The 9945-nt window shown below is 40.1% G+C and overlaps 1 pseudogene across 1 annotated transcript; it reads left to right on the top strand.

The window, feature by feature from the left end:
- The first annotated feature begins 2078 nt into the window (after nt 1–2078).
- LOC308427052 (sodium/potassium-transporting ATPase subunit beta-3-like) lies at nt 2079–2651 on the top strand (annotated as a pseudogene). Its single transcript has one exon. The product of its transcript is annotated as a sodium/potassium-transporting ATPase subunit beta-3-like (transcript).
- The last annotated feature ends 7294 nt before the right edge of the window (nt 2652–9945 follow it).

The raw sequence follows: 9945 nt of genomic DNA, 5'->3' as shown, positions 1-9945 counted from the left end.
AGCAGGGGTGCATACATTAATGTCCTACAGTGAGAAGAGGAAACATGTAGCACTCACCTCCAGCAGAAAGAAAAGGTTTAAATAAGGGATGGAGTTGCTGTCCACAGTCAAACCTCTGAGAGTAAGTTTCTTATACAGAGGAATTCCTCCTCCTATTTTTCCCTTATATGGAGTTTGCCTCCACCAAATATAAAAAACAATAAATTGTCCATGAATATTAGCCTCTCCTGACCTCACTTAAAATGGACCTTATGAAATAAAAAGCTTCTAGATAGGATCATGTCATAGAACACTTGTTTGTCTTGTGTGGCTTTCCTTGGGTAACTTATGGTAGATGTTCAATGATGAGCCTTTCCTGATTTTTTATTGGAATCAGAAAATATGTGTAGACTCAAATTTTTTTTATTTTATTTATTTTCCTTCAACTATTTATATGTTTATTATCATACTGATGACTTTCCCCATCCTGGCTCCTCCCCCTCACAGTATCCCTTTTCCTAGTTCCTCTGTTTCCCTTTTAAGAGATTGGGGAACCACAGGGTATTCACACTCTACAGTACTATAAGTCTATGCTGGATTAAGTACATCCACACCCACAGTGCACAGCCTGGCATGCAAATTAAGTGATGAGACTTAAAGATAGGCAAGAGGTTAAGGAACAACTCCTAGTCCAGGTCTTGGACGAACCACATGAACACCAAGCTGCTTATCTGCTGCATATATGCCAAGCTCCTCAGTCCATCTTCTGTGTGCTCCTTGGCTGGTTGCTCAGTCTCTGTGAATCCCCAATGGTTAAACTGAGTTTACTCTGTTGGTCTTTTTGTGGAGTTTCCATCCTCTCATGTCCTTCAATCCTTCGCCAACCTTTCAATAGGACTCCCGAAAGTCCATCCCAATTTGACTCCGGTTGTCTGCATCTGTTTCAGTCAGGTGTAGGGTGGAGCCTCAAATACAGGACTAATCACACCATTTCTCCCTTTTTCTCCAGGAATAAGGCTTTTTTTCCCTATCAACTGTAAAATGATTACAAATATTATCATTCTACAATTTATGAAGTATAAGACAACCTTATGACCTAGTACTAGCAGGGTGATTCTTCCACAGTACCAAGTACAGCTGCAGCATGTGGTCCTCACTTGGCTATCTCTGGAACTCAACATTGTTCTGCTCTCAGAAAGCATTTTCCAGAAGGTCATATTTCAGTTTTGCTGGTCTCCTCTTAATAACTATTAATTAGCTCCAGATAACCAGCATCAATTTTCCTAGGAGTGTCCTTCTTCTCTTGAATATAAAGCTAAGACAATTGGCTGATGCTGCTAAATTGAGCTGCTTGTAGGATCTGGAACATGACCACCTTGTTCTATTACATTATTTCTAGCTTCTTCTTTCCAACTCCTTTACTACCTGAGCTTGGCTGTCCTGAAGCTTGCTCTGTAGATTGACCTTGAATTTAGAGATGTTTATGCCTACCTCCTGGGATTGAAGGTGTATAACCCCACATATGGATATAAGCTTTTTGTTTACCTAGAACTTGCTCTGTTCTCGGCTGGTCAATAACTCAGAGTCCTGTTAGTCTTTCCTTCTTGAGATTAAAGGTTCAAATTAAGTTTTCTGGAGCTAACTTAGCTAGGTGGGATCTTGTCCCAAGGTCATTGCTCCTTTTATTCAAATTAATATTCTTGAACACAGGATTCATCTCCTGGTGTCCCCTTAATTCTTAAACCATATATTATGGATTGTTTTCTTTCTTGACTTGCTCCTTTTCATTAAAATACTCTTACTAAAAGTGAACTAAACTAACTAAAAGATCAGCCCGTCCCGAGGCTGCAGCCTTGGTGCGCACCAGCAGGGATTGGCTGGGCCGGCAGAGACATTAGGCTCAAGGGGCCCAAGCAGCAGGAGCTGTGCTGTGCAGTGAAGTTTCCTCTAGTGGTCTCTTAAAGGAGACTTGTTCCCAGCTCGCCAACTTCAGCTGCTGTCACTGAGCTGCGATGCTGCTATTGCTAGGAAGGGCAGCTAAGCCCCTCATAGCCTCCAGCACGGTGGCCTCAGTTTACGTCCACTTCCACAGGCCCATCATGATGAAGACAAAAAATTCCTTCCACTAGAGCCTGTCTGAGTGGAAGCTGTTCATGTACAACCCGACTAGCTAAGAGTTTCTGGGGCTCACCTCCTAGTGCCCGGGTCTGATCTTGCTCTTCTACCTAGTTTTTGCGGGTTCTTGGCTGCACTCCTCACATTCACAATGTGGGCCATGCACCAGACTCTGAATGAAGAGGTCCCGAAATATCCAGACCAGATTCCTAGTCCAGGACTTAGGGTTTTCCCCAAACCACCGACTGCCTCATATAGCATGTCTCAGCCACACACTTAGGAGAAGTTCATTGAAGACCTGAAGAATTTCCTAAAGCCATATTCTGTGGAAGAACAGAAGAATCTCACAGTGTCCTGATGGAACACTTTTTCATCAGAAGGGTCCAGATTATAGTGCTTGTCAGTTTCCTGTTGCCTGGCTTCATGAATGTAGTGGTGTTGCTGATGCTGATTTTGGCTGTTCCAAAGGACAACCTTGTATTCTTGTGAAAATGAACAGAAAAAATGGAGTTAATTCCGGACAGTGCTCCAGAAATAATGTGTGTGTCAAAGGATGAAAGCAGAGCAAATATAACTGGCTGCTGCCTCTGCCAGACGGACCAGTGAGCTCCGGACCCCAAACATGCAGAGTGGGAGTCTGTCTTCTGTGTGTGACTGCCGAAGGTTAAAGCTCAATGTGCTGAGCTGAGCTGTGAATGTTTTATGGATTTAACACTGGTAACTGTCATATTTTGATGCCAACCATGTTTTAGGGATAAAATGGTACCTTGCCAGCATCTTGTGCCTTTAGCTGCAAGCAATGTGTGAGAAGTCCTGTATGTGAAGGATAGGGAAAATAAAGTGGTTTTATAATTTAAAAGAAAGACAGATATAAATCTTACAGGTCTGCTTTTATATGTTTTTTTTTTGTTTAGTCCTTAAAACATTTTCTGTTGCTGTTTTTTATATTTATTTTGTTAAAGATTTTGATTTTAAAGTGGCCAAGAAGTTTGTTTTCTTATGTATGTGGTATTTTAGAAGGTTATTGAGGCACAACAGGCATCATCTTCTTTAGTTAGGAACTTATTCTTCTATGACTTCACTGACAATATTTTCTAGACTTCTTACCTGACCTTGTTCTATTCCAATCGATTGTAGTTTTTTGCCTTTTCATATGTTGCAGAATTCCCATTTGATTATGGTCACATTTTTTGACCCATGTATCCACTTTTTCTAATCATCTTAAGCTCCTGATTTTGTTTCCATTCCTGTTCTCTGGCTCAACCTTGGCTCTGTAGGTGTCAGTGTTCAGAGTTTCAATGATCTGTCTTACACCTAACAACTACTTAGGTCCTTCCCTGGCTCCATCACCTTGTGCTGTTGTCAGGTGTGAAGTATATTCATGTACCCATGGTTACAGCAGATCTCTGTTTTTGTTTTCTGTTCTCCTCACATGCCCCTTCTCTATTTTCTTTCTCTACCCTTATGGCGCCCTCTCTCTGCTCTAGTGTCTCGTGCCCCACTTCCCGCCGGTTGGAAAAGGCGTGCAACAACAGGATTCTTCTGCGAACAACCTTTATTGTACAGCACATTGATCTTTCCAATTCCATGAAGAACTGGGTTGGAATTTTGATGGGGATTGCATTGAATCTGTAGATTGCTTTTGGTAGGATGGCCATTTTTTAAATGTTGATCTTTCTAATCCATGAGCATGGGAGATCTTTACATTTTCTGAGATCCTCCTCAATTTCTTTCTTTACAGGTCCTTCACTTGCTTAGTTAGAGTCACACCGAGGTATTTCATAGTTTTTGTGACGATTGTGAAGGGTACCTTTTCCCTAATTTCTTTCTCCACATATTTGTCCTTTGAGTATAAGAAGGCTACTGATTTGTTTGAGTTAATTTTGTATCCAGCCACTTTGCTGAACTTGTTTATCAGCTGTAGGAGTTCTCTGGTGGAATTGTTGGGGTCACTCAAGTACACTATCATGTCATCGGCAAATAGTGATTTTTTTTTTTAACATCTTTATTTTACAATACAAAGATAACTATACAGATTTCAAGCATTTTTTTGCATAAAATTATACAATACATTTTTGTCAGTACTTTTTTTCAGATTTAAAATATTTTTTACATAAATCTATATGAATAGTCAGTACTTGATCTTTTTAAAGGTTTGACAGTATGCATCGAAAACCCAATAGTTACAATGAGCACAAAGTACATGCAAAACAAAATGTAACATGAAAATTGTCAAAGTTTTCTTGTTGTGTAAAGATTTTTTTGTTTTTGTTTTGTTTTCTTTATTTCTTGGACTTCATACAGTCTGTGAGTTGTTTCTGGGCCAGTGGGAGCCTCTGGGGTTAGCATCCCACTAACAGTGACTGCATATTATGTCTGTTCTTCTGTGACTGGGTTATCTCACTCAGAATGATATTCTCTAGATGCAGCCATTTTCTTAAGAATTTGGTCAAATCATTGTTTCTGGTGGCTGAGTAGTATTCCATTGTGTAAATGTACCACAATTTTTGTATCCATCTTCTGAAGGACATCTGGGTTCTTTCCAGCTTCTGGCTATTATAAATAGAGCTGCTATGAACATTGTGGTGCATATATCTTTGTTGTGTACTAAGGTGTCTCTGGGGTATATGCTCAGAAGTGGAATAGCTGGGTCTTCAGGTAGTATTATGTCCAATTTTCTGAGGTATCGCCAGACTGATTTCCAGAGTGGTTGTATTAGTTTGCAACCCCACCAACTGTGGAGAAGTGTTCCTCTTTCTCTGCAACCTCGCCAGCATCTGTTGTCATCTGAGTTTTGGATCTTGGCCAATCTGACTGGTGTGAGGTGGAATCTCAGGGTTGTTTAGATTTGCATTTCCCTGATGGCTAAGGATGTCGAGCACTTCCTCAGATATTTCTCAGCCATTCGATATTCCTCAACTGAGAACGTTTTGTTTAGTTCTGTACCCCATTTTTAATAGGGTTATTTGATTCTCTGGTGTCTAGCTTTTTGAGTTCTTTGTATACCTTAGATATTAGGCCTCTATCTGGTGTGGAGTTGGTAAAAATCTTTACCCATTCTGTTGGTTGCCGTTTTGTTTTCTTGACAATGTCCTCAGCCTTACAGAAACTTTGCAATCTCATTAAGTCTCATTTGTTAATCTTTGACCTTAGAGCTTGAACCATTGGTGTTTTGTTGAGAAAATTTTCTTCTGTGCCTATATGCTCTAAAGTTTTCCCTACTTTCTCATCTAATAGTTTCAGTGTATCTGGTTTAATGTGGAGATCTTTGATCCACTTACACTTGAGCTTTGTACAAGGAGATAAGAAAGGGTCTATTTTCATTCTTTTGCACTTTCACCAATACCCTCCATGTCCTCTCATAATCCCAAGCCTCAGCTGTTCTTTATGAAGCCTTCATGCCTTCAAAACTACTACCACCTGGGTGAATCTTCCACAATACCAAGTACAGCAGCAGCATGTAGTCCTCCCTTGGCTATCTCTTGAACTCAACATTGTTCTGCTCTCAGAAAGCTATTCCAGAAGATCATATTTCAGTTTTGCTCATCCCCTCTTAATCACCACTAATTAGCTCCAGATAACCAGCATCAATTTTCCCAGGAGTTTCCTTCTTGTCTTGAATATAAAGCCAGGGACAGATAGCTGATGCTGCTAAGTTCTGGTGCTTGTAGGAGGTGCAACATGACCTCCTAGTTCTATTACATTATTATTAGCTTCCTCTTTTCAACTCCTTTACTATCTGAGGTTGGCTGTCCTGGAACTTGCTCTGTACATGGATCTTGAATTTAGAGATCTTTATACCTACCTCCTGGGATTAAAGGTGTGTATCCCCACACCTGGATTTAAACTTTTCTTTACCTAGAACGTGCTCTGTTCTCTGCTCGAATTCAGGAATTTGTTTATCTTTCCTTCTTGAGATTAATGGTTTGCACTAAGTTTACTGGAGCCAACTTACCTATGTAGGATCTTACCCCAAGGTCATTACTACTTTAATTCAAATTAATCTTGAACACAAGATTCATCTCCTGGTGTCCCCTTAATATTTGAACCATATGTTATGCTTTTTTTCTTCCTCCACATGATACTTTTCATTAAAATACTCTTTCTAAACATGAAGTTCAATACACACAGAATTTACACCAGACTGTTATGAGAATGCTTTTAATCAATGATTCTAAGTTTCTTCATCTTAGCCTCAGTCTGACTCTTTGAACAAGGGCAAAAGGCAGCCACGTTATTCACCAAAATATTACAAAAACCCTCTATAGTCCACAGACTGAGAATTTCCACTGCAACCACTTGGGCCAAGTAGATGAAATTTAAAAGTCTCAGTAATAAACCTTCCATATGCCCATTAGGATAGCTCATTATAACCATTTTAACCCTTCCACTGGTCTAAAAATCCAAAACCACTATCCACAGTCTTCCAAACAAAAGTGTGGTCACTCTATCACAGCACTTCTGTCCCTTTTACCAACTTCTGTCTTTCTTAGTGTTTTATTGCTGTGAATGTACACAATGAAGAAGGCAAGTCAATGGGCTGTCAAGTTATCACAAAATGTAGCAGACAATCATGATCTGGGTGCCATGTGGCCCAAAAGATACCAGCAGCAACCCAGCACCCTGACCATGAAGTGAAGATATAAGACAGTTCCATAAAAAGCTGCCTAGATGTCTATAATTTCTACTCCGGGGCAATCTCTAAGCTATCATACTCGTACCTAGACATTTCTGGTATACACCCAATCTTCAATGACTGAGGAAGAAATGAGAAGTTCCCAGTTTACTAAGGTTATGCCTGTTAAGCAGACACCACCCTGAAGTGAACAACTGCAGCATGAAAACATGTTTCTGACACAACCATGAAAGACACCAGTAAAGGGAAATCACCACAGTTCAGAGCTTCATGCAGTAGTGATGATCATACATTTGTTTGTCAATGTGTGATTGTTCCCTGAATCATTGGCCATAAATGGAATGAGTAAAATGAATTACTTCTACATTGGAGTTACAAATTTTTAAGCCTAGACTGTAGAGGAAATTTTGGTTGTTCTCCATCCTCCTAATGCTGACATCCTTGAGTCATGTAACTTATATTATAGAAACCCCCTTTAAGCATAAAATCAATTTGTTAATACTTCCTAATTATAATATTGCAACTGTGATGGATTGTAATAAAAATATTTGATATGGAGATGATCAACACTGTGAACATGTTCTTAGATCCTACAGGGGTTGTGACCCAAAAGTTAAGAACTAGGGGTTTGTGGTATTTCCTGATAATAGTACTGGAATACTATTGGTAAATCAATGAAGAGACTATCAATGGTTATAATACTTGAATTTGAGACACTAAAAAAATGTTCCCAGGAAGCATTATAACATTTTTATGTGTCTGTATTTGTACAAGGGTAGTGTAATCATTTCAGGGATAATCATCCATTGTTACAACACATAATGCTTTTTCTTTCTGCTGAAAATGGAACATTTAGGCATTATTATGACATGTCCTTTTACATTGGAAAATTAAGGATGATATAAGAAGAAATGAATGTGTGAAGTTGGCATAGGGTGAAGTTGATATTGCTATCTTGATTGTTAACTACATCCGGAAGTAATCAAAACCACAAAATGGAGGTACACAACTGAAAGCTTTATATTCTTAATTTAAAGTGGGAAGATCTACATGGAATCCAGATCTTTGAGCCAGAAATATAGGCCTTTGATCTGGATGTTGATGGGGGAAGCCACAGCTGTAATCCAGATGTTTCAGCTGAACAACTTCACCAGTGATCTGGGCCATAACTTGCACTTTGAGAATATGTAATTACGAGGAGGCTTTTGCTCTTATGCTGCTTGCTCTCACTTGGTAGAAAGTCCATTCCTTCTCTGGCATTAGAACCAGCTTCTCTGGAATTCCAGCATATTGTAAGGAGAAGCTCAGATATCCAGTCCTGTGGACTGAACAACTACTGTATGTTTGGATTTTGCCTTCATATCTAGTTATTGTTGAATTTGCTGGACCACCAAAGCCTCTGAGTCATTGTTAACAATACCCTCGACATATACAGGAAACCATTCTATTAGGTCATTATTGTATTGAACTCTAATATACTAGACAGGTGCAGAACACTTTTACAGCAGTTTGGACCTACAACAATTTCAGCACAGTTACAAATGTTCCAAAAAAATCCCTTAACCTTTGCTCGGGTGATGTTTGGTCTGGGCTTCTATAGTGACTGGAAAAGAAAGTAGAGTAGCAAAAGTGCAAAATATCTCAGTTGTATCACAACGTAATAGACTTACATTCCAGAGTAATGTAAGTACATTCCAGAGTGAGGGAGGAATGGAAAACAATATGTCTCAGCTTCTGTAGGTCAGGACCTGACACTAAACTGACATGAAAATCAGGTGACAGTAGATTCTTTTGATCCTTGATTTAACAGCACCAATATGGAGATTCACAAGGTTTCTAGACACACTCTTTGGCTCTCTGATTCACCGTCAGTCTCAGAAGTCAGAGTCTTTCTAAGGATCTTCACAAGAACAAAGCACTGGAAGAAACACTTCTGCAGTATGCTCTGATACCTCCTGCAATAAAAGAGCAGCATTAACTGACCCTCTCCATTCTTAGCTGTGCACAGACACTCTCTCCAGCAGATGCATGTGAACACTGAGGAAGACTATCTACTCCAGCTAGTAGTAAGGTTCCTCCCAACAATGTTTCCCTGGACCAATACCATTCTCTTACCAACATCTGCAACCACGTGGGGCTTCTCAGTTAAATATGTCATCTGCTGCCACATAACAAGCCTAATCTACACTGCTATCCTAGATGAGAGGTGACAAATGTCTTTCAAACTGACAAACAATGATTCTGTGTTTGGTTCCCGAAATCACAAGAGCCTTGCACCGATGTCTAGCATCCTAAGACAATTAGCATGCCTAACTCACGTACCTGACACTGCAGGTTACCACAATTTTCTGTTTCATTGCTTCAGCACACGGTTGGAAGGACAAAAGTCAAGTGCAGTACAGACTGCAAAAAAATAAAAATAAAAATAAAAAAAATAAAAATAAAAACACTTGAATTCCAAGGACTTGAGATTGAATACCTGAATAATTATACAAATCTGTAAATTTGATAACAGAAATTCTGCATCACATACTCCACATCTTCTTAAGTGCAAGCTATTCACCATGATTACAGAAAGATGAAGTCCTCTGCAGTGAGGAAATTTCAGGGAAAGTCTGAAGTCAGGACCTGCTGAGTGCAGGATCATGGCTCACAGAGGGGAGCATCAGGCATCAAATGGTTGGAATTGTGGTTCTTCCCAGGGCTGGGTGGGGTAACAGTACATTAGGAGGACAAGCACAAATGCTAATGGGGTGCAAAACAACTCTTAGATCCGGAAAAGGTGAGGTCATGTACCAAAAGCACCCTTTAATCTTTAGGAATCTCCCTGGCCAATTAAATCCTTAGACTGACCTGCCAGTCAGAGGAGGAGGCGGGGACTTCCTGGTTCCTTTGCCAATGCTAGTAGGATTTTTGTCCTGATCTCTGTTCTGCTCTGATCCCTCTGTTGGGTGCTGTGTGGGGACTTCAGGAACTGTGAAATTGAGACATGGTGAGCATGTGAATGGGCAAGGGGGTGAGCAGTGGGAGCTGGGGTGGTGGTTCCTCTCCAGGGCTGGATGGGAAGGATCGGCAAGTTGTGCGGTCCTTTGTTGTGCTCCTCATTTGCTAGATGAGGCTGTGACCTCTGAATAACTTCACTTTCATGGCTGATTCTTAATCGTCCCAAAACTTCGGACCATTGCCTTATTTACAGAATCGTCATGGGTGTTTTC

This window comes from Micromys minutus (assembly GCF_963924665.1).
Source record: "Micromys minutus genome assembly, chromosome: 11".
NCBI classification, from domain to species: domain Eukaryota; kingdom Metazoa; phylum Chordata; class Mammalia; order Rodentia; family Muridae; genus Micromys; species Micromys minutus.
The sequence above is the reverse complement of the archived record's forward strand: the minus strand, read 5'-3'. Positions and strand labels throughout refer to the sequence as shown.